The sequence below is a fragment of the Pongo abelii genome, chromosome 16 (genome assembly GCF_028885655.2).
Source record: "Pongo abelii isolate AG06213 chromosome 16, NHGRI_mPonAbe1-v2.0_pri, whole genome shotgun sequence".
Lineage (NCBI taxonomy): Eukaryota > Metazoa > Chordata > Mammalia > Primates > Hominidae > Pongo > Pongo abelii.
Window position 1 is genome coordinate 40617534 of NC_072001.2, and position 25898 is coordinate 40643431.

Sequence of the window (25898 nt, forward strand, 5' to 3'; positions counted from 1 at the left end):
ATGAGAAAGTGAATTTGTAAGACAAGCTGAAGATCATCAGGTTTGTAAATAGCTGAGAAAAATTCTGCAATCCAGATATTTGCCCCCTCAGAGTCAGGGCTCATTTCAAAATGCGACATTTTCCACAGATTCTTTAGTATTCACATTGCTTCTTTTGAAGGCTTCTTCTCATGTACTGGTTAAGTTTAACATGCATAGTCTTACCAATATTTTCAGGTTCTTTTGTGTATGTGTGGCTGTGAAGGAATACAATTTCATTATTTAATAGGAAAAACAGGTCTGCAACTCTTTTTGAGTATGATCTGTTTTGAATACCACATCTTTTCACATTCCACATATTCTACTCAACAATACAATGAAGTTTGTAGACTTCATAGATGCATTTATTTTAGTACAAATTTCAAAAGCTAAGCTACAAACTCAAGATTTTCTTTTTAAAAAGACACGTCCCATAGTGCAATATCTATTAGAACTGTAGATGTGGTAATAGACTGATTTTGTTATTGATTTACTTGTGAACAGGGCCAGGCTTATACCACTACTAACACAAAGCTTGTTACTCTTAAATCTCCAAAGTCCTCTTTCTAAATGCTCTAGAATTGTGTGTGAACTTTTAAAGAATTGCTTTTTCGAACTAGTTTTCCATCTTTTTGAAATCATCTTAATTTATGATAATATATACTATCTTGTGCTAAGTAGAATAAATTGCCTGAAAGGCAAGCAAAATGCACTTAAGTATTATATAAATCAGAAATCATTCACATTTCCATGTTTTTCCAAAGAAAAACTTTGAAATATTAGCAGTTAAAAGTTTCCTTCAGTGATTTGTATCTCACTACTCAACATTAGTTCCTCCAGAGTATTTAGGATTTTTATCTGGCATATGAGAAAAAATAACCAGAGTTTGAACAAGTTGGTAATTCTGCTTTATATGATCCAGCTGGCTGCAAAAAGAACAAGCCTGATATATCAATATCATATTTCATAATTTCTCATCTCTATGTAATTGATAAACTCCCAAATTTTAGACTTGTAACATACTGGTTTAAGGTTATGGACATTATCTCAGAAGATCTAACAATGGTGTGTTAAAAATATTTATTCAAAGTTTCCATTAGTGTATCTCTTTCCAGCACTGCTAAAAACTAGACTGCATCAATGACAAATTAAATCAAAGTCTATGACTCAGTTTCCTAGATTTCACAATTAATAGGACCAAAAATAACATGCTTTATGCATTGTGGATGTGGGGCAGGAGGCATGGTGGAGTGAGACGATGAATAGTTCACCAACATGAGGTCAGTAGATGCTCTGAAAGGATCCAGCAAGTAGCACACCATGGTGAGTTGCTTACAATTCTCATTCAGTTCCAGCTTCATTCAGGAATCTCCTGCAGAAAGTACTCTATAACCTTAAATTCATCTGTTTTTAGAAAAATGCTGTCCAAGTTTTCATAAGTGCAAGATGCCAATTTTCGGGCTGTATGGATTTCTTTTGTCATTCTTAACTCAATCACATATCTAAGATAATAAATACATAATGGATTTCAGTTATTTTACCCAACCCTTAGACCAGAGGAAAATAATCTATAATAATACACAACCAATATATGATAATGAACCTGCTAGAGAAAAAGTAAGAGAGATAGAAGAAAAGAAAGAAGACAGCAAAGTAATAAATGAGGGACAGAGGAAAGTGAAAAGAGAGACAGGCAAGGAAACCCTCATTCCAGGTGGCCCAGTGAAATGACTTCGTTCTTATCTATGCCTTGCTCCTGCTTCTACTCACTTCTGAGCTTGTTCTCAAGTTACTGTCCCAATAGAGATAATTGAGTTAATGAACCTGCCTATCTCTTACCTAACACATAGCCAGACAGGTTTTTATTTCAACTCTTATTTGAACTACTATCCAATATGTATGTAATAAAAATCAATAATACAATGGCCCAATTTAAATTTCAGGCTAACCCTGAATGACTGTTTAGGTATTAACTTTACATTTAAAAAGACGCAACTCTTATATGTCTGAGAAGACATGATTTTTTAAAACCCTCACCATCATATTAAGCCAAATGAAACCCAAAAGTAGGTTTTCTTAAATGAAAGATTAAAGCATAATGTAAGCAGTATGAACAACCAACAATATACCGACCTCTAAAAAGGCTAAGCCCAGAAAAAAAAAAAAAAGTATTTCCTACATCAGAGAGAGCCCTCTTTTAAGCTCATTTATTTGCCACTTATAATCTATTTGAATGTCTACTTCTTTATTTCTAAGAATAAAGAGTTCTAAGAACATTGTTATATTGCATAATATTTAGCTACTTATCAACAATTTTTATCATTTGATAGCAATGAAGGTAGGAAGAACTAAATGGTGATTTTTCTCCTTCCAGGAAGGTGAACATGCAGAGCTACACACATCATCTTTCCTGTGATGTTACAGAATAGAATTATAACTAGCAAATTTATGACTTCAAAGTAGAGGAAAATATGATGAAAATTCATTGGTAAATTTGATATAAGTCTGTTAATATCAAGAGTAAGGTAAACTCTGCTGAATATAATGTATCCAGTATATCACTGCCCTTCCTTTGACTTTATAAACTTGAGTTCTAACCTTGGAACATGAATTGCTAATTAGGAAACCAAAATTGATACCAATTGTGAATCCATTCCTGAACTAGCTGTTATGGAACACACACACACATACACACACACACACACACACACACGGACTTCTATTATCAAGGAGTTTATCATCTGATTGGAAGTGCCTGGCTCTGTCTCCTCTGTTTATTCCTCTCATTCCCACACAGCCCTATATGTGATCCACTCCAAGCTGAGCAGCCCTTTGCTTCCTCTCTCACAATTCAAATAGAATATCTATTTCCTCAGCCACATCAAGAAAAAAAGTTTTCTTTAATTGAACAAGGCTGTACCCTCCAACTGGCCTCAGTCTGTCTACTCATCAGAGCTGAAGACCATACTATAACTTCAGTCCCTGCTTGCTTTTCCTTCTCCTTGACACTTACTATGCTGTTCTTGCATAAGACACTCAGGTATACCCCTTCTTTTCCATAGAAAACTAAGAGGTTTGTAGAACAGAGACAGACTTGGGATATGTGACAAATCATGAGTACAATCCCCTCACAGAATCCTTTCTTCCTGAGAGTGAATGGAATAAACCGTTTTCCTATGTGGAATAAAAGTGCTTTAGGACTCACGAGCTCTCTATTTCCTGCAGCATGAGCAAATGAAACATACAATAGGTGCCCAATAAGAACATGAACCAATGAATAAACACATAGACTATTTGACTGCCTCTGTGCTCCCTTTTGAGATGATGAGATTACCCGACAATCTCACGAGCAATACAATGTGAGCTTTTATAGACTTGTAACATACTGGTTTAAAGTGATGGGCATTTTCTCAAAAGATCTAACAACAGTGTGTCAAAAATATTTATTCAAGGTTTCCATTAGTTTATTTCTTTTCAGCACTGCTGAAAGTAGACTACATCAATGACAAATTAAATCAAAGTCTATGACTCAGTTTCCTAGATTTCACAATTAATAGGACCCAAAATAACATATTAATTTCTGTAGGATGAAGAGAATTAACACTTTAAAACATTCTGCATTATCAATAAACCTATGGTTCATTTTCACAAATGGAGTTTGTTTCAATTCTCAGCTGTTGGATGATGATTTGACTTGGAGCAAAGGCAATGTAATTGGGTAACAGCTGAGATGTGCTTGTTTGAGTGGAGCTGAAAGATCCATTGCAGGATTTCTAAGAGTGTGAATTGCAATTCCAATGATATCAGAAACAACTAATTCTGTTCTTTAGAAGTGAGGACATAAAAGAAGTTTGAGGTTTTCTTATTTCAAGCTTTAATTGAGGGCTAGGCTGTAATTCATTTTCATCCCTGAGTGAGTGGTAAAAACATACCCAGCAGGTAATTCACACCACCTCAAAAACTGTTGGTGCAGTAAGAAGACTAATCAGGGTAAGCTTCCAGTAGCAAATTATCAGCTACAAATTAAAACCTTGCCTCATGCTTGCTAAGAGAAACGTTCCTTTTCACCAACACACACATGTGAATATTAGTAACTGTCGGATTGCAGCAAGATGGAAAGATTAGGGATCCTGCCTACTTGCATTAAAGAGAGCCCTGGAAAGGTGTGAAATAAACTAGACTTCAAAGAATGCAAAATTTTTGGCTTAAAAATGAAAAGTTGTCACTATCCCAGGTGGAGAGGTGTTTATTCTGGAAATGGAAATTAATATTGCACATAAATAAAGAAGTAAACTTAAATTCCTAGTAGAGTTTGAAACAGTTTTCGTTTAAGTCCTTCTGAGTATCTTCTTGAATCATATTCCTCAAAATAAGAACAAAAGATTGCTGACTACAAAAAGAATTAATTAAATTTCTGATGTTAATTAATCTCAAGGAAATAGAGAACAGCAGTAGGACAAAAATTCTGTGATTTTCTTGGCTTTACGCCATAACCTCAATGTAATTTAAAAGTATGTTTTTAGCATTTAACCTTCTCAGTGATTTTTGCTTAGATGATGTTCAAAATTGTTTCAAGAAAGCTGCAAAGTGGTAATGATAATACATAAAGAGTTCAAAATGGCTGCACATATCTGATAAATATATACGCTATATACATAATTATGCTATTGGCTTCAATGACCATAATTGCACCTTTTGGGCTGCAGATCCACTTTTAGTTCCATCTCTCTCTGAACAAAGCTGTTGTAATAGCAATATAGACAAGGGTATACAAATAGCAAAAATCTTCCTTTTTATAAGGGCTAATTTTATTAATACTCAAAATCTTGCTTCTTTTAATTCAGAAAATCAAAAAACAAAAAGAGAGAAAAACACCTTGTCAGGATTAGCCAAAGCAACATTTCCTTAAAGAAACAAACACCCTGTTTGTAGAGCTATGTGGACTCGCAGCAAATCTGTGACTTTGCCACAGCACTTTGTTTTCCAATCAAGTGTCTCTATCTTTAAAGGGAACTAGAGAGACTTTCTGGAAACCCAGATACATTACTCAAGAGTTGCTGAGCTGATTTTCTGAATGCCAAGTTTAAAGCCCGAAGCAAATTTAAACACTATCATTGAAATCTCTGGAGGGGGTGAAGGAAGTGGGGAAGAGAGAAGAGGTTTAAAAATGGAAATCTCTAAACGGTCTGCATACAAACACCACATCTTCACCCTAACACCACCTAGCTAATCATTCACTTCTTTAAATTCACAGAGGTCCAAAGCATACTGGACTCTCTTTGGTAAACATATGTACAGTCCTGAATTTATCTGTACCTTAAGCCATTTCTGAGGATTCTACCTGGAGAGTCACTTCTTCATAGAGTTCTGGCCAGCCACATCATAGAGATTCAGCCCAATATGTGTGTTTCTGTGTGTATACATGTGTGTATTCAACTTAATTCATCAATATCTCTGCATCCAAAGCAAAATTATCATAAATGAGGAAGAGCCGAGAGCAGATCTTTTTCAACAGATCCCTATTTATTTTTCAAGATCTGGTTATTTTGTCCTCAGTCACACTCAAAGAAACAAGTATTTTCTCAGTGTTCCCTAGAAGTCAAACAGTAGGCTCTAATGAAAGGGTCATCTTGTAAAATTGGATGTCTGGAGAGTACGTCCAAAATCATATAAGATTTGCAATTTCAATTTTCTTCTCCAAAGGAATTGGAGTTATATACCACTGTCCCACCATGCAATGGCTAATGAGAAGCCATGCTCGCTTCAGCACCCAACTACTCCTAGAGCTGAGTTGGTACTCCCTAACCTGGGTTTGGGCTCCAGTGAAAGTAGAAAACAAACGAAACCTAGTGTCCGCCTCTCTCGTTTTACAGGTCCCTGAACATTTCTTGGAAGAGTTAAGTGATACAGGAGTCTCATTAAGTCTACTAAGATAACTGTTTGATGTGTTACTCGATAGATGAAACACAAAACTGTTCTTTAAAAATCAGTTAAACTGCTTGAAGGAACAACAAATTCATACATCAGCCCATTCTTTATATTCTAAAGTGCAATTTATGGGGCTAAATGAAAGTAAATGTCATACCTTTAATTTCGTAAAAAGTTACGTACAAGTCTATTATTCAAAATAATCACATAACAGAGAACAGCTACCTTTCTGCTCAGTGGGGTGCCATTTTATAGACTTTAAAATTCACTAAGTTCAAGCAGCTTTCGTTCTAAATAATACATGTGCTAAATATGTCACATTAAAAGTGCTTTTGGCATGTAAATGATCCGTTTTCTCATAGAAATGCTTTTAAAAGAATCTGAGCTCACTTTTTTCTTTTTCTCCTTCTTCTTCTTCTGCTTTTTTTTTTAAATTCTAAGTGCATTGAATTTCATTGTCCTACAGAACCATGCAGAGTTGAGCGAAGTGAACTGCAGGGACAACACAGCCCTTGTCAGCCTGTGTACTTATGTATCATTTGAACTGTCAGAAGTACATAGAGTTCTATTTGCTTCAGCGTTATTTCTGTTCCAATCTGGGGGAAATTTTCTCTTTTGCTCTGATTTTTTCCCCCTGGAACTAAGTGTTAGCAAGCAGTTTCAGGTCTAAAAAGTTAGTGATTTACTGTTAAAACAGAAGGCACGTGTACAAACAAGTTTTCTGTATATTCATTTAATTCTTCAAACTCTTTCCTATTTCTTCTGTTCTATAACACTGAACAATAAAGCTGATGTTATATGGGTGATTTAAGGTGCTTACCCTCCAAAAAAATGAATTCAAAATTCTTGTGCATGATATGAATAAAACTGAAAGCATAGTCTCTCCCTCTTGTAGCTTCATTAAACTGCTACATACGCAGGAGCCTTCCCACACCGTATATGCAGCTTACTAAGGGAGAGCCTTTCATAACTTCTGAATTGATTGTTCCTTCTCTCTCCTTTGTAATGCCATGTAGTAGAATTTGATGATATCAGCTATCTTCTGCTTTTAGAGATCTTTTGCTCGTACTTATTAAAATAGAGCAATGTGAATGCAACTTGAAATCCATTATGCAGTTTGTAGAAACTGTTTCTCATAGAGTAGTTAGCTTCAGGTTTCTCCTAGAATTTTAACTTCACCATCTCTTTTACATATAAATAAAAAATGTCTCAAGAAATAAGTCAGAAATGATATGTAAAAAATTGCTGAGATCAACTATAACTAAAGGGAGTTGGTTTCATAGTAGGATAATTCATAATATAATCATAACATGTATAAATAAGAGTTGAAAATATGAGTTAGGTTGCCATACTTAGCAAATAGAAATATAGAACATCCAGTTAAATTTGAATTTCAAATACATAACAAATAATAATGTAGTATAAGTATGCCCCACGCTTATACTGAGAAAATATTCATTGTTTATCCAAAATTCAAATTTAACTGGATGTCTTATATTTTATCCAGTAACTCTAAATATGAACCTACTTTAAAAGTCTAACTTTCTGGGTGTGGTGGCTCACGCCTGTAATCCCAGCACTTTGGAAGGTTGAGGCAGGTGGATCATGAGGTCAAGAGATCGAGACCATCCTGGCCAACATGGTGAAACCCCGTCTCTACTAAAAATACAAAAATTAGCTGGGCATGGTGGCGCACACCTGTAGTCCCAGCTACTCAGGAGGCTGAGGCAGGAGAATTGCTTGAACTTGGGAGGTGGAGGTTGCAGTGAGCAGAGATCATGCCACTGCACTCCAGCCTGGCGACAGAGTGAGACTCTGTCTCAATAATAATAATAATAAACCCCATAAAGTCTAACTTAAAGAATGCAAGATAAATCTTTTATATCAACAGATCTACCTACTTTTGTGATTTAGACAATAATTGTCCATTACATATATATACTTTACCTACTCTGATACCAGTGCATTCTTTTTAGTTTTAGGAATGTATTTCTAAGGAACAGGTTTAAATGTTTTAATTAAATATGATTAACCAAGAATTCAGACAGGCAGATGCAGTAAGAGTAGAGTTGCCTTTTATTTGTTCAACGGGCATTGGAAATATTTCAAAATGTGTCTGTTTTTAGTATAACAAATGATTCCCTCCCTGAAATTCTCCATTTTATCACTTAAATATATTTACCTGAAAACTCATTTCTTCTAAATGTATGACCAGATTTCAATTTCCTAGTTAGGTTGAACTGTACCATAATTGCTTTTAAGAAGAGGATTTACATTTATTGAGTACCTATTATGAACCAGTGCTTTAATTTTTTAAAAAATTTTCTTTAATCATCACAAGAACTCTAAAAGCTAGATACCAATTACTATTCTCATTTATACAACTAGCACAAGTTACAGAGCTAACAGGTGACAGAGGTATGATCAGTAGCCAATTCAACTGAACAGCAAAGTCTAGATTTTTTCGATGGTGAAATCTGCCTCAGAATAGTTGGCTGAATCCTTCTTCCAGTCTTTTACAAAAAAAAAGATTGAATTTGAGAAAAACCAGGATGGTAAAATCAGGATATGAGTCTTATATTAACTCAACATTGTTAGGAGGAAAACTTACTTTCCTTCCAGTTGTTCTTTTAGCAAACCTGAAATGGATCAGTTAATGAAAAATTTTCCACAACCAGGGCCTAGGATTAAATACATTTTTTCCTACATTTTCTCTTCTCTTTAGGTTCATTACCATAACATAGAATAGTAAGAATTAGGTACCCATGGAGCCCAATTTTAAGAGAAAATCTTAAACCACATCTACATTAAGCATTGGATCAGTCCCCTCTACAACCACTGGGAATTATTCATTAGCATTCACAGTGCGAAAAATGCGTGAATAACACCACTGTATTTTGTAAAATGCAATTTTTGGCAGGTTGACTAAAATCTTGGCACACATTATCATTTTCCCAAAATGTATTTGCATCTAGGCTCACTGATTTTTATTACTCTATCTGGACCCTCTCCAAATTCTCCTTATCCTCAAATTTAAATAGAGCACTTCAGGAAGGTTTCTTGTAAATTAAAAAGCACTGTTAGAATAGGTAGAAACATGAAACTAGCACTTTATCGAGTATTTTTTAAAGCCCTAAAACATATTCACATGCATTTATTTATTGTGTTTCAAAACTATATTTATTTGATAAAGTATAAGTGTTTAACAGGTTACCTGAGAGAAAACCTTCCTAGAGAGTGGTCTAAAGCATTCAAAGGAAAGGACACAAATCCTAAGAAAGTTGCATGGGAAAAAAATAAAAGAGGCCGAGTAATTTTTATTTAATATTATATTATATTAAAATATAATATCATCTTCAGTCATTCAAGGATCGTGAGCTAATACACACAATTCACAAAATTAATCTGAATATATGCACTACAGAAAAGATCAGAGTCTATATGCCACAAGGCAAACAGATATACAAAGTAAATATTGATAAAAGGCGTACATTTCTACTTTCTCAACTCTATTTACAAAAGTAAGCAAACTAAAATAGAATCATGACATTTTAAAAACAAGATCCCAGGTCTTTCACAACAAATATTTTGATAGTGTAGAAACCACACCGACCAAAATCCACCAGGATGCCAGGCAGCTTCTCCCTGCTTGTTGATACCGTCACATTGGCCACTCTGATGAGAACAGTTTTGGAACAATGCAGAGGATAATTGAGAGAATTAATTGAATTGATGGTATCACTGACCTTACGAAATATAATGTTGCAGCTATCTAATGTGTCTGAACACTTTAAGTGCACAAAAAGATTTATGTTTTGATATAAAGAGTTTCTGGATCCATTGTGAAATGAGAGAACATCTTTTTCTTTGAAGAATTTGTAATACAAAGCAGTTTTTTACCAAGAGATACAGTACATAAACTCTGAATTTAAAGTTCCACTGTGCGTTTCCTGAACAAAAAATATTGCACTACCATATAATTTGAATTCTGAAAATATTGTCTAAATTTTAAAATTATAGTCTTACATAGATGTTCTCTATAACTTGCTTCCTATTATTCCCAAAGACTGAACAGAGTTACACTTTTTAATTAAGGAAGATAGTTGCAATACTATATGTAGTCTAGAATGTTAATTAATACTTAAGCATAAGAAATCATTAATTGAACACAGCAGATTTGCCCCTTCCTGAATTCTGCAGGTAGGCACAGCTCCGTGTTCCTCTGGGAAGCATCAGGATGGTGGACTGGGTGACTCTAACCATCCTCCTCCGCACTGCTCAGAGTCCAGCAGGTCACAACAACTGGGGCTTCCAGCACAGTGGACACACCGCTGCCTAAACTCTGTGGGTAGGTGCAGCCCAATCCCAGAAAAGATCTGGATGGCAGATCAGGCGATTCCACCCATCACCACTGCTCATAGCTGGGTGGGACACGCTGGCTGGGACTTCTAGCACAGTATACCAGCCTGTGCCTGAACTCTGAGCGTGGACATGGCTCCACATTCCCCCAGGAAGCACCCAGATGGCAGTTTGGGTGACTTCACCCACCCCTACTGCTCCTAGCCAGGTGAGCCTTGCTAGTTGGGTCTCCTAGCACAGCAGCCCCACTTTGCCTGAATTCTGCAGGCAGTTACAGCTCTGTGTTCCCCCAGGAAATACCAAGATGATGGATCAGGCAACTCCACCCACTGCTGCCCCTAGCTAGGCACTTCTTGCTGGCTTGGGCAGTGCCCAAGCAAGAGTGGGAAGCCCCACTCTCAGAACAATGAGAGGGGTGAGACGGCTGGGTTCATGGGCTGGTGGGTGAGTGGGTGTGGCTCCCTCCACTGGGCCAGTTGAGGAAGTGGTCTGCCAGCCACGACCACTGCTGGAGGGAGCTCCATGGCCCAGAACACCTAATGACAGAAACTCAGGTGGGCACCAGAGGTTGGATGGAGGCTCCTCAAAAGTCTGGGAGAGGACCTGGTGAGGGGGTTATCTCTCCCCCGACCCCACCACAGAGTACTGCAGATGTGCCAAAATACCAAAGAACCACATGGCAGAGCCTAACTGCCAGCCACCAATCTTAAGTACCACTTACTGGATCACAGCCCAAATTATAACACCAAAAGTATTTTGCCAGTATACAGCACCTGTGAAACCTAAGGCAAAAATACAACTACAAATAAAGATTCTGTAAAGATCCTTGACCCTCTGAAAGCACCCAGAAATGAAGCCAACTGACTATATTCAACATGCCACACAGTTAAAGGAACACCAGCCCTCTCAGATGAGAACAAATCAGCACAAGAACTCTGGCAATTCAAAAAGGCAAAGTGTCACTTTACTTTCAAACAAACAAACTAGTCCCTCAACAACAGTTCTTAGTGAGATTGAAATAACTGAAATGACAGACACAGAATTCAGAATCTGGAAGACAAGGAAGCTCATCAAGATCCAGGAGAAAGTTGAAATCCAATCCAAGGAATCCAATAAAATAATCCAGGAGCTGAAAGATGAAATAGCCATTTTAAGAAAGAACCAAAGTGAACTTCTGGGATTGAAGAATTCACTTCAAGAATTTTATAATATAGTTGGAAGCATTAAAAGTAGAACACACCAAACTAAGGAAAGCATCTCAGAGCTCAAAGACCTGTTTTTTGAATCATCTCAGCCAGACAAAAATACAGACAAAAAAATTTTTTAATGCATGAAGCCTCCAAGAAACATGAGATTATGTAAAGAGATAAAATTTATGACTCATTGGCATTCCTGAGAGAGGAGAGAAAATAAGCAACTTGGAAAACATATTTGGGGATATAGTCCATGAAAATGGCCCCAGTCTTGCTAAAGAAGTGGACATACAAATTCAAGAAATACAGAGAACCCCTGTCAGATACTATACAAAACAGCCATCCTCAATGCACATAATTATCAGATTCACCAAGGTCAGTACAAAAGAGAAAATTCTTAAAAGGAGCTAGAGGAAAGGTCAGGTCACCTACAAAGGGAATCCCATCAGGTTAGTAACAGACCTCTGAGCAGAAACCTTATGAATCAGAAGAGATTGGGGAGCCTATTTTCAGTGTTCTAAAAGAAAATAAATACCTATCAAGAATTTCATAGCCCACCAAATGAAGCTTTATAAGCGAAGGAGTAATAAAATCCTTCCCAGACAGGCAAGCACTAAGGAAACTTATTACCATAAGACCAGCCTTACAATAGGTCCATAAGGGAGTGTCATGGAAATGAAAGATTGAAACCCACAACTACAAAAACATACTCAAGCACTTACACCACAGACAATATAAAGCAACAACACAATCAAGCCTACAAAACAACCAGTTAACAAGAAAATGACAGTATAAAAATCTCACGTATCAGTACTAACGCTGAATGTAAATAGTCTAAATGCCCCACTTAAATGGAATATAGTGGAAAGCTGGATTAAAAGACAAGAATTGACTATTATCTTTAAGAGATGCATCTCACATCTAATGACATCCAAAGGCTCAAAGTAAAGGGATGGAGAAAAATCTATGTTGTAAACAGGAATAAAAGATGTAGAAGTCACTATTCTTATATCAGAAAAAAACAGACTTTATGCCAACAACAATCAGAAAGGACAAAGAAGGCCATTAGATAATGATAAAGGGTTCGATTCAATAAGAAGACTTAACTATCCTAAGGCCAAGGCATGTGGATCATGAGGTCAAGAGATTGAGATCATCCTGGCCAACATGGTGAAACACTGTCTCTACTAAAAATACAAAAAATTAGCTGGGCATGGTGGCATGTGCCTATCGTCCCAGCTACTGGGGAGGCTGAGGCAGGAGAATTGCTTGAACCTGGGAGGCAGAGGTTGCAGTAAGCCAAGATCACGCCACCACACTCCAGCCTGGTGACAGAGCAAGAGTCTCTCTAAAAAAAAAAAAAAGGAAGACTTAACTATCCTAAATATATATGCATCCAACACTGGAACACCCAGATTCATAAAACAAGTTCTTTTTCAACACTTCACTGACAGCATTAGACTAATCATCAAGGCAGAAAACTCACAAAGAAATTCTGGAATTAAATTCAACACTTGATCAATTAGACCTAATAAACACCCACAGAATACCCCACCCAAAAACCACAGAATATACATACTTCTCATCCATACATGTAGTATATTCTAATATTAACCACATGCTTAGCCAGAAGCAAGTCTCAATAAATTCAAAAAAATCAAAATCATACAAAGTATACTCTCAGACCACAGTGCAATGAAAATATAAATCAATACCAAGAAGATCTCTCAAAACTACATGAAACCATAGAAATTAAACAACATGCTCCTGAATAACTCTTTAGGGAAATAATGAAATTAAGGCAGAAATAAAACAATTCTTTGAAATTAATGAAAACAGAGACACAACTCACCAAAATCTTTGGGACACAGCTAAAGCAATGTTAAGAGGAAAGTTCACAGCACTAAATGCCTTCATCAAGAGTTTAGAAAGATCTCAAGTTAACAATCTAACATCACACCTAGAGGACTGAAACAAACAAAAAAGAAAGAAAGAAAGAAAAATCCAACCCTAAAGCTAGCAGAAGAAAGGAAATAATGAAAATCGGATAACTGAATAAAATTTCCAGGCATAGTGGCTCATACCTATAATCTCAGCATTTGGGGGAGGCCAAGGTGGGTGGATTGCTCGAGCCCATGAGTTCAAGACCAGCCTGGGCAACAAAGTGAGACCCCATCTTTATAAAAACTCAAGAAAAAAAAAAAAAAGCTGGATATGGTGGTGCATGCCAGCAGTCCCAGTTACATAGGAGGCTGAGACAGGAGGATTTCTTGAGCTTTGAAGGTTGAGGTTGTAGTGAGTGAGCCACGATCACATTATTGCACTCCAGCCTGGGCAACATAACAAGACTTTTTCAAAAAATAAAAAAAAACACTGAACAAAATTGAGATGCAGAAGTTCATAAAAAGATCAATAAAACCAGCATTTGGTTCTGCAAAATAATAAACAAGATTGATAAACTACTAGCTAGATTTTAACAAAGAAAAATAGAAGATCCAAATAAGTCAAATAAGTTTAATCAGAAATAAAAAAGATGACTACAACTGATCCCACAGAAATACAGAAGATCCTCAGTCTATTATGAATACCTCCATGCAAATGAATTAGAAAATCTAGAGTATGTGGATAAATTCCTAAAAAATCACAACCTCCCAAAATTGAACAGAAAAAAGTGAAAACACAAGCAAATCATTAAGAAGTTTCAAAATTGAATCATTAATGCAAAAAAAAAAAAACCCCTATCAGCCAAAAAAATAGCTGGACCAGAAGGACTCAGAGCCAAATTCTACCAGACATACAAAGAACTGATATCAATCTTACCAAAACTCTTCCAAAAAAATTGAGGAAGAGGGGCTCCTTCTTAACTAATTCTGTGAAGGCAGCACCATCTTGATACCAAAATCTGGCAGAGACACAACGAAAAAAGTGAACTTCAGGCCAATATCACTGATAAACATAGACTCAAAAATCCTCCACAAAATACTAGGAAACTGAATCCAGCAGCACCTCAAAAATTTAATCCACCACAATCAAGTAGGCTTTATTCCTGGGATGCAAGATTAGTTCAACATATGCAAATCAATAAATGTAATTTACCACGTAAACAGAATCAAAAACAAAAACCATATGATCATCTCAATAGACACAAAGAAAGATTTCAATAAAATTCAACATCCTTTCATAACAAAACCCCTCAACAGGCTAGGCATAAAAGGAACATACCTCAAAATAGTAAGAGCCATCTATGACAAACCCACAGCCAACATCATACTGAATGGGCAAAAACTGGAACTATTCCCCTGGAGAACTAGAACAAGACAAGGATGCCCACTCTTACCACTCCTACTCACCGTAGTACTGAAAGTCCTCACCTGAGTGATAAGGCAAGAAAAAGAAATAGAGGCCATCCAAATAAGAAAAGAAGCAATCAAACTGTCGCTCTTTGCAGATAATATGATTTTATATATAGCAAACCCTTAACACTGCCAAAAAGTCTCCTGGGACTTCTCTAGCTGACAGCCAAATCAAGAACACAATCCCATTTACAATAACTACACACACAAAAATGAAGTACTTAAGAATACATCAAATCAAAGAGGTAAAAGATCTCTGCAAGGAGAGCTACAAACCACAGCGAAAGAAATCAGAGATGACACAAACAAATGAAAAAATAGTCTGTGCTTATGGAATGGAAGAGTTAATATCCTTAAAATGGCCATACTGCCCAAAGCAATTTATAGACTCAATGCTATCTCTATCAAAATACCAGTGTCATGTTTCACAGAATTGGAAAAATTTATCCTAAAATTCATGTGGAACCAAAAAATATCTTAAATAGCCAGAGCAATCCTAAGCAAAAAGAACACAGCTGGAAGGATCAAACACCCAACTTCAAAATACACTACACAGCTACAGTAAACAAAACAGCATGGTATGGATACAAAAATAGACATATAAACCAATAGAACAGAATAGACAACCCAGAAACAAACCCATACACCTACAACCATCTGATCTTTGACAAAATTGACAAAGATGAACAATGAGAAAAGGACTCCCTATTCAATAAATGGTGCTGGGATAGCTGGCTACCCATATGCAGAAGAATGAAACTGGACCCCTACTTATCACCATACACAAAAATTAAGTCAAGATGGATCAAAGATGTAAATGTAATACCTCAAACTATAAAAATCCTAGAAGAAAGCCTAGGAAATACCTTCCACGTCAGCTTTGGCATATAATTCATGGCTAGGTCCCCAAAAGCAATTGCAACAAAAACAAAAATTAACAAGTGGGACCTAATAAAACTAAAGAGTTTCTGCACACCAAAAGAAATTATCAAAAAAGTAAACAGACAACCTACAGAATGGGAGAAAATATTCACAAACTATGTATCTGACAAAGGTCAAATATCCAGAATGTAAAGGAACTTAAATCAACAAGCAAAAAGCAATCCAATTTGAAAATGGGACATGGACATGAACAGACACTTCTCAAAAGAAGACATACAAGGGGCCAACAAAGAAATGAAAAAAAAATTTATCATAATTAACCATCAAAGAAATGCAAATCAAAACCACAGTGAGATACCATCTCACAACAGGCAGAATGGCTACCATTAAAAAGTCAGTTTCTCAACTGCTTTCCAAAGAACTTAAAATAGAAGAGATAGGAGATTTCTCAAAGAACTTAAAATATAACTACCATTCAACTCAGCAATCCCATTACTGGACATATACCCAAAAGAAATAATTCATTCTATTATAAAGTCACATGCACTTGTATGTTCATTACAGCACTATTCACAATAGCAAACACATGAAATCAACATTTGTGCCCATCAACAGTGGACTGGATAAATAAAATGTGGTACATATGCACCATGGAATAACACACAGCCATAAAAAGAACAAAATTATATCCTTTGCAGCAACATGGATACAGCTGGAAGTTATTATCCTAAGTGAATTAAACAGAACATAAAACCAAATATTGCATATTCTCATTTATAAAAGGGAGCTAAACATTGAAAACACATAGACATAAAGAGCAAGAGACACTGCGGACTACTAGATGCAGGAGGAAGGGAGGTGGCCATAGGCCAAATACAACGTATTGGGTACTATGCTCACCACCTGGGTGACAGGACCATCTGTATGCCAAACCTCAGTATCAAGCAATATGCCCTTGTAACAACTTTGCCCATGCACCCCCCCAGGTTGAAAATAAAAATAAATAAAATTTTAAAATAAAGTTGTGGATTCTATAAAAGAAAGAAAAAGAAAAGGAAAAAGAGGAAGGAAGGAAGGAAAAGAGAGAAAGAGCAAAAGGGAGGGAGGGAGGGAGGGAGGAAGGGAGGAAGGGAGGAAGGAAGGAAGGAAAAGAGAGAAAGAGCAAAAGGGAGGGAGGGAGGGAGGAAGGAAGGGAGGAAGGGAGGAAGGAAGGAAGGAAGGAAGGAAGGAAGGAAGGAAGGAAATGCTTTAAAAAATCATGAATTTTTAGGGACATGATATTTTCTTTCACATCCCTGAGTGGTCAAATTGAAGTATTTTTGCCCTTTGAGGAGAAGATTCAGTGGACTCAGAAATAAACTTACGTCTATAGTTTTCATATATAAAAATAAATTTTTTTGTGGCCAAGAAAAAATTAATATGAATGTGGTATTTGGAAGCTTTAATATGAATGTGACCACTGCTTGGGCAATCTCATCTTTAAGCTACAAGATGTCCCATATTTCATCATTAAGTCTTTTTTAATCACATAATTCAAAAATTGCTGGGTGATAGCTATGTGAAAGGAATATGTAAAAGAGTTTCTTTTTATTTGTAAGAAAGATGTGGAGAGTTAGCCTGGTGTCAAAAATGGTCTTCACATAACTTCAAAATAACATTTTCCCTCTGATCTTAGTTGGTGTGACAAAAATTACAAACAAAAATAATCTTGCAACATCCTTTTCCTTTTATTATCCCTTTGAATATTTCCAAAAATATTTCGCAAAGCCTGAGATATCTTCCAGATTTTCATGTACTCATTGATACCCAACCTTAAAAACCTGAGTTAGGTTTTTAAGATGATATTTTTACAAGAAAAAGGAGTCCTATCACATTCTAATACTTAACTGGTTTTAGGACTTGAATTCTGACCTTGTAGAAGATTTCACATTTTATTTGAGATCAAATACATTTTTATTTTAATATTGCATCAGGACCCACACTGCATAGACGGAAACCAATGATTTCATTGGATCCATGCATATTAAGCAGTAGAAATGAGGTCAAAAATGGAAAAAACAAATTAAGTGGGTCTTTAGGATAAAGAAGGGCAATGTGGTAAAATAGAATGGAAGGGCTCTGGTTTCATCCTTTGATAGTTGTTTGACCTTGGACTGAGGTTTGATTTACTCATTAATAAAACAGAATGTGGCCAGGCACAGTGGCTCATGCCTGTAATCCCAACACTTTAGGAGGCTGAGGCAGGCAGATCACAAGGTCAGGAGATCGAGACCATCCTGGCTAACACGGTGAAACCCCGTCTCTACTAAAAATGCAAAAAATTAGCCAGGTGTGGTGGCGGGCACCTGTAGTCCCAGCTACTCAGGAGGCTGAGGCAGGAGAATGGTGTGAACCCAGGAGACGGAGCTTGCAGTGAGCCGAGATCGTGCCACTGCACTCCAGCCTGGGAGACAGAGCAAGATTCTGTCTCAAAATAAATAAATAAATAAATAAGAATGTTGTCGGTTTTTTTGTTGTCATTCATAATTTTCTGTTTTTTTATTTTTGAGATGGAGTCTCGCTTTGTCACCCATGCTGGGGTGCAGTGGCATGATCACAGTTCTCTGGAACCTCCACCTCCTGGATTCTCATGCCTCAGCCTCCCAAGTAGCTGGGATTACAGGTGCACACCACCATGCCTGGATAATTTTTGTACTTTTACTAGAGACGGGTTTCATCATGTTAGCCAGTCTAGTCTCAAACTCCTGACCTCGTGATCCACCCACCTCAGCCTCCCAAAGTGCTGGGATTACAGGCATGAGCCACTGTGCCTGGCCCATAATTTTCTGTTTTAAACAAGAAAATATGTATATACCTATCCCTTAGTTACAATCTGAAAACTTGAAAATCTCTGAAAGCCAAAAGGGATTTTTTATATTTCACTGATGGCAGAACAGAACTGAACTGAAGTTAATATGCATACCTATCTTAGTTCATGTTATGTTGCTACAGCAGAATATCACAAACTGGGTAATTTATAAAGAACAGAAATTCTTACAGTTCTGGAGGCTGGGAAGTCCAAAGTCAAAGGGCATGCATATACTGAGGGCCTTTTTGCTCTGTTATCCCATGGCATGGCAAGAGGTGGAAGGGCAAGAGAGTATGAGAACAAGAGGAAGAGGGCCTAATTCATCCATTTATTAGGATAGCACTCCAGTGATAACAGTATTAATCTATTCATGACAGCACAGACCTCATGAGATAATCACCTCTTCAAGGTCCCAGCTCTCAAAACTTTTGCATTTGAGGTTAAGTTTCCAACACATGAACTTTGGGGGACACGTTCAAATGATAGCAATACACTTTATCACAGAAATAGTAATGTAATAATTCAAGATCTTGCCCACGTCACTAAAAGTGTTACCATAAATATGTACCATATTCAGTTTCTAAAATTAAAAAAAAATGTGAATTTAAAACACATCTGGCCTCAAAGGCTTTAGATGTAAGGATTGTGGGCCCATACAGCTCTTAACAAAGCCTTCTTCTTTCCCTTTCCCATTTAGAAAGTTAAAATAATGCATCTTCAGTTGATTTTTGTATAGGTGTAAGAAAGGATTCCAGCTTCAGTCTTCTGTATATGGCTAGCCAATTATCCCAGCACCATTTACTGAATAGGGAGTATTTTTCCCATTGCTTGGTTTTGTCAGCTTTGTCAAAGATTAGGTGGCCGTAGGTGTGTGGCCTTATTTCTGTGCTCTCTATTCTGTTGCATTAATCTATGTGGCTGTTTCTGCACCAGTAGCCTACTATTTTGGTTACTGTAGCCCTACAGTATAGTTTGAAGTCAGGTAACGTGATGCCTCCAGCTTTGTTCTTTTTGCTTAGGATTGCCTTGGCTATTTGGGCTCTTTTTTGGTTCTGTATGAATTCTAAAATAGTTTTATTTCTAGTTCTGTGAAGAATGTCATTGGTAGTTTGATAGGAATAGCATTGAATCTGTAAATTGCTTTGGGCAGTATGGCCATTTTAACAATATTGTGAAGAATGTCATTGGTAGTTTGATAAGAATAGCACTGAATATGTAAGTGGCTTTGGACAGTATGGCCATTTTAACAGTATTGATTCTTCTTATTCATGAGCATGGAATGTTTTTCCATGTGTTTGTGTCTTCTCTGATTTCTTTGAGCAGTATTTTGTAATTCTCATTGTAGAAATCTTTCACCTCCCTGGTTAGCTGTATTCCTAGATATTTTATTCGTTTTGTGGTTACTGTGAATGGGATTGCCTTTTTGATTTGGTTCTTGGCTTGCTGTTATTGGTGTATAGGAATTCTGGTGATTTTTGTACACTGATTTTTTATCCTGAAACTTTGCTGTAGTTGTTTATCAGCTGAAAGAGTTTTGGGGCCAAGACTATAGGGTTTTCTAAATATATAATCATGTCATCTACAGAGATAGTTTGACTTTCTTCCTATTTGGATGCCCTTTATTTCTTTTTCTTGCCTGATTGCTCAGGCTGGGACTTCCAATACTATGTTGAGCAGGAGTGGTGAGACAGAGCATAGTTGTCTTGTGCTGGTTTTCAAGGGAAATGCTTTCAGCTTTTGCCCATTCAGTATAATGTTGGCTGCAGGTTTCTCATAGATGGCTCTTATTATTTTGAGGCATGTTCCTTCAATACCTAGTTTGTTGAGAGTTTTTAACATGAAGGGGTGCTGAATTTTATCAAAAGCCTTTTCTGTGTCTACTGAGAAAATCATGTGGTTTTTGTCTTTAGTTCTGTTTATGTGATGGATTATGTAAAACCCCAAATTATAAAAACTCTGGAAGACAACCTAGGCAATACCATCCTGCACACAGGAACAAGCAAAGATTTCATGACAAAGACACCAAAAGCAGTCACAACCAAAGCAAAAATTGACAAGTGGGATCTAACTAAACATAAGAGCTTCTGCACAGCAAAAGAAACTATCAACAGAGTAAACAGACAACCTACAGAATGGGAGAAAATATTTGCAATCTATGCATCTGACAAAGGCCTAATACCCAGCATCTATAAGGAACTTAAATTTACCAGAGAAAAACAAACAACCCAATTAAAAAGTGGGTTAACGGCTGGGTGCAATGGCTCACACCTGTAATCCCAACTCTTTACAAGTTCAAGGCGAGCGGATCAACCACATACATAAAATTTTTTAATGTGTTGACAATGTTGCATTTTGATGCTCCCATCTCTATTTCCAAGTTTCAAATAACGTTAGTGTGCAGTGTTATAGGTCAGAATATGACAAAGTCATGCAATGTGTTTGTATTATATGCTATTGTATGTTAAATACTATATTATACGTTATTATATTTATTATATGTTTGAGGTTCTCATGTCAAAGCCTGGATGTTTAGGACAATAAAGAATTGCTTTGTGCTTGGGGGAAAAAAGCAAGAAAATTAAAATAATTCAGCAAAATCAAGGAAGTGGTTAGAATGACTTGACTTCATTTAGGTCACCTGTTAAATTCTTCACTTCAAATGGGTTTTTAAATAATTTATTATAAAGATAGGAAGTAGCAAAGTTGCTCACAAAAGTGTATTTTAGGAGTCCTGGAATTCAAAATTGTCTAAATAAATTGTCAGGCAATATGTTCAAGAAATTACAAGATACTAAAAGAGTAAAGCTGGCAAGTCATTAGAACACATTGATATTGTCTGGAAAGAAGAGAGGGCAAGCCTCGTCAAAAACTACCTCACCTTGAACGTGACTACAATACAATTTGTATTTATTCACTTAAAGTCCTCATCAACAAAACAGATCTACAAGCACTGATAGTGAATCAGGGTCCTGTTAAGGATGAATGAATATTTTTTAAAGAATGGTGGATTAATAGCAGTAATATCCCTTTCTGTCCAGTCCTGAATGGGCTTTACCAGACTAAACAATACCTGTTTTTTACCTAATAAGGATAATACTGCTTGGCTTACGACAAAACACAAAACGAGGAAGGATTTAGACACTTGCAATCCCCGAGGTCTTGTAACAAAGGGCAGGGATTGCATCTCCTGGGTCCTGGCCTCATTCTTACATCAATGATTATGTTCAATCTCTCTAAATCCCTTCAGTGCACCACTTCATTTCTTATTCTCAACTGTTGTGTAATGAGCACCTGCCAAGTTTCTCTTAAATTTTTCTTGGATGAATTTTCAGGCAGTTTCCAAGGTATCTCCCTTTTGTGATAAAAACTCTGCAATGTATTTCAGTGTATTTCAGGTGAGGAATTTAAAATCCCACTCATAATTGTTTGAAATCTTCCCTCATTCAAGCTGTCAGAGCTTGACAGCCCTGGTTCTGTTGTTATGCACTATTAAATGGGAGCTGCTCTCCAGCCTAGGGGTACCTCTCTGTTTCAGTGGTGGGGAAATGGGTGAAGCTTATTGGGGATCCTTGGGGAAGGCAATGCCATATAAATGGGAGTTTCAGCAGAAGGAATGAAAATAATAAGTCCCTTTCTGAAAGCTCAGACCTACAAAATTTTTAATGTGTTGACAATGTTGCATTTTGATGCTCCCATTTCTATTTCCGAGTTTCAAAATAACTTTAAAGTGTGCAATTTTATAGGTCAGAATATGAGAAAGGCACACAATGTGTTTGTATTTTAAATTTGGAGTTTTCTTTAAAAGTCATAGAACAATAAATGTTTTGAAGATACTATTTTCTGCATTCAGGTGAAGGTGAAGAGAAGGGGAAAAGATGTGATGATTTTTCCATCTGATTTCTATTTCCGATAAATACTCTAATGACTTCTGCTGCAAAATGCAGAGGTCATTAGAAAGCAGTGTTTCTAATCTAGATGGAAACAAATTTCAGTCTGGGGCAGTACTACATCTTATAGCTCATAAACACATTGAGCCCAATTATCTTAATATGTTTTACATGATAAGAGCAATTACAAAATATCTGGAAGAGTTGATGTGCTGAGGGTAATTATTTTAATTTATTCACACTTAGACACTGAGGTAGGATATGAGATATACTTCCATCAGGACCTCTTTCTTCTGGAGACATTCATTGATTTGTTCATTCACTCATTCAATCAACACATCATTCACATTTTTCAGATATTGTGCTAAAAACAGGTAGCAGGAAACACATGACAAAAAAGTAAATGTAAACTACCCGAAAGAGCTAGCACTGCAGTACAAAATATGAAGCAGGTATATAAATAAAGCTAACATAGTACAAAGTGAATAAGTACTATAAGAGGTGTACAAACAACCCCTCTTAGAAAAGGCCATTGAGGCTGGGCACGGTGGCTAATGCCTGTAATCCCAGCACTGGGAGGCCGAGGTGGGCAGATCACCTGAAGTCAGGAGTTCACGACCAGCCTGGCCAACATGGTGAAACCCCAGCTCTACTGAAAATACAAAAATTAACCGGGTGCGGTGGTAGGCACCTGTAATCCCAGCTACTCGGGAGGCTGAGGCAGGAGAATTGCTTGAACCTGGAAGGTGGAGGTTGCAGGGAGCTGAGATTGTACCACTGCACTCCAGACTGGGCAGCAAAGCAAGACTCCATAAAAAAAAAAAAGAAAGGAAAGAAAGAAAGAGAGAGAGAGAAAGAGGAAGGAAGGAAGGAAAGAAGGAAGGAAGGAAGGAAGGAAAAGAAAACAAAAAAGCAAAGACCACTGATGTGAAATGAGCATTTCCAGCAAAGGATGGCTTTGGGGAGAGATGAAATTTGAGTTGGACATTAACACAGAATTTAGGTAGCAGGGGCTAGGGGAAAGGAGACAAACTTGAAAGGAAGAAAACTATCGAGGGCCAGGTGGACAGGGGCTCACACCTGTAATCCCAGCACTTTCAGAAGCTGAGGCAGTCAGATTGCTTGAGCTCAGGAATTCAAGACCACCCTGGGCAACATAGTGAAACCCCATCTCTAAAAAACATACAAAAATTCACCAGGCATGGTGGCGAGCGCCTGTGTTCCCAGCTACCCAGGATGCTGAGGTGGGGGGATTGCGTGAACCCAGGAGGTCGAGGCTACAGTGAGCCAAGATTGTGCCACTGAGCAACACAGCAAGACCCTATCTCAAAAAAGAAAGAAAGAAAGAAAGAGAGAGAGGAAGGAAGGAAGGAAGGAATGAGGGAGGGAGGGAGAGAAGGGAGGGACGGAGGGAGGGAGAGAGAGAAAGAAAGAAAACTATCAAGGCTGAGGTATGGTGTGCACCAAGACAAGAAGATCAGGAAGCACAATGTACACATAGGGAGCAACAGGCAATGTAGTCGGACCAAATGCAGAGAATACAAAGGTCAGGAGAGAGAAATCAAGCTGGAAAAGCTGGCAGGTACCCAGGTCATGAGGGAGGCTTAGCAAAAAAAACACAAAGGTAAGAACTTTGGACTTCATTACTAAGCACTGGGGAGCCATTAAAAGTTTTTGAGACTAAAATGACATGAGAATATTAAACAGATTAATCAGTAAGAAGCAATGATGGATAGACTGGAAAGGTGAAATAACTGAGCTAAGAGAACAAACTAGGCAGCCCCTCCTGCCCTGGGTGAGGTGAGCACTAATTAAAGAAGAAGTTAACGTAGTGGCAGAACGAGTGGACAGTGCCAGGGGTTTGGGAGTCTGAGGAGATCTGAGAATGTTGATAGGCTGGGCTGAGAGGAAGAGCCCAGTGAGAGAGAGACGATGGAGACACAAAGAATGTGTAGAAAAATGATGGAGTAATGTCCAAACGGAGGTGGCAGCCAGGCGCAATTGGAGCAGGCTGGATTTCACAAGTAGGGATGGAGTAGGGATGGTGGCAGTCAACTAAGAATAAGGAGGCTTGGGGGCAATCAGGGATTTGATAAAGAAAGAAAAATGTCTACACCAACCGATGCAGGGGACAGGTTAGAAAAGAGTCTAGGAGGCAAGGATGCAGATTATCAGACAAAAAAGCACACTTCACTCAAACTGGTAGTGCATGAAGTGGTGCTAAAAATTAAAACAGGCAACACGGCCAAATAAGGCCGTGGTAGATTCAAATTTCCAACACAACACTTTGTGGAATAAATATACAGAGCTACACCTAAAGCAGCAACACCCTGAGAGTCACACAATTAGAAAACTATGTGATGGTTTGGTCTAAATGAAGTGAAACTGTTTCATGTGACCTTTCTCTATTAATTTAGCTAAGTTGATTTAGGTTAGGTTTTGTTTTGTTTTTATATTACCTATAGACACACCTCTTATTTCACTATTAAGTAATACATATTAAGTGACTCCGGCACAAGATACAAATTTTCTTCCCACATAAATCTCCTGTTCACAAAACAAGTATCAGAGGTAAACAAGCAAAGAAGATGGCCAGGGAACAGCAGTGGACGATGGGTCCAGGACATGTTCTCTTGAGACCAGGTGCAAGGAAAGGCGCTGAAGGAAATGCCTGCCTCCTCACCCCATACCACTCTTCGGAGAGGTGACAATTGTCCTCCAGCCCCAGGGGAGTAGGTTCATCAAATTTAAGCCCTCTCAGTAATGAAAAGAGCTGGCACTTCATTTTTTCTCTAATTTTGCTAACTACGGGTTCTCCCTCAAAGTACAGGACTACCACATTAAAGGCAGAAGGAAAGGGCTTAGCTCTCCACTGCGCACTTCCTGAGAGATGGGAATGAATGTGTTTCAGGAAGACAGAAAGTATTCATACGGAATACTGATCTTAAAAGAGAGGATATAGTGGCTATGTGTTTGTTTACTAAGAATATACCGGAAGTATATTATATAGTAAGTTGCACTTTACTTTTGTGGAGTGCAGATTTTTTTTAAATGTGGCTACTATACCAATAGTTATCAATCATAAGATTTTTTTCCCGGCCAGGCGCCGGGGCTCATGCCTGCATCCCAGCACTTTGGGAGGCCGAGGCGGGAAGATCATAAGGTCAGGAGTTTGAGACCCACCTGGCCAATATGCTGAGACCCTGTCTCTACTAAAAAAACAAAAATTACCCTGGCGTGGTGGTGGGTGCCTGTAGTCCCAGCTACTTGGGAGGCTGAGGCAGGAGAATCGCTTGCACCCAGGAGGCAGAGGTTGCAGTGAGCCAAGATTGTGCCACTGCACTCCAACCTGGGGCCCCAAGCGAGACTCCATCTCAAAAAAACAAAAAACAAACAAACAAAAAATTTCTTCCATACCTCGATACCTCTC

The 25898-nt window shown here is 37.6% G+C and overlaps 1 long non-coding RNA gene across 1 annotated transcript in view; it reads right to left on the reverse strand.

Moving 5' to 3' along the window:
• Positions 1-1083: 1083 nt before the first annotated feature.
• The window catches only part of LOC129050077 (uncharacterized), a 29201-nt gene continuing 4386 nt past the window's right edge, over positions 1084-25898 (reverse strand). Inside the window, exon 2 of the long non-coding RNA XR_008513522.1 lies at positions 1084-1520. This is a non-coding gene — a long non-coding RNA (uncharacterized LOC129050077). The remainder of the gene's footprint in view (positions 1521-25898) is intronic.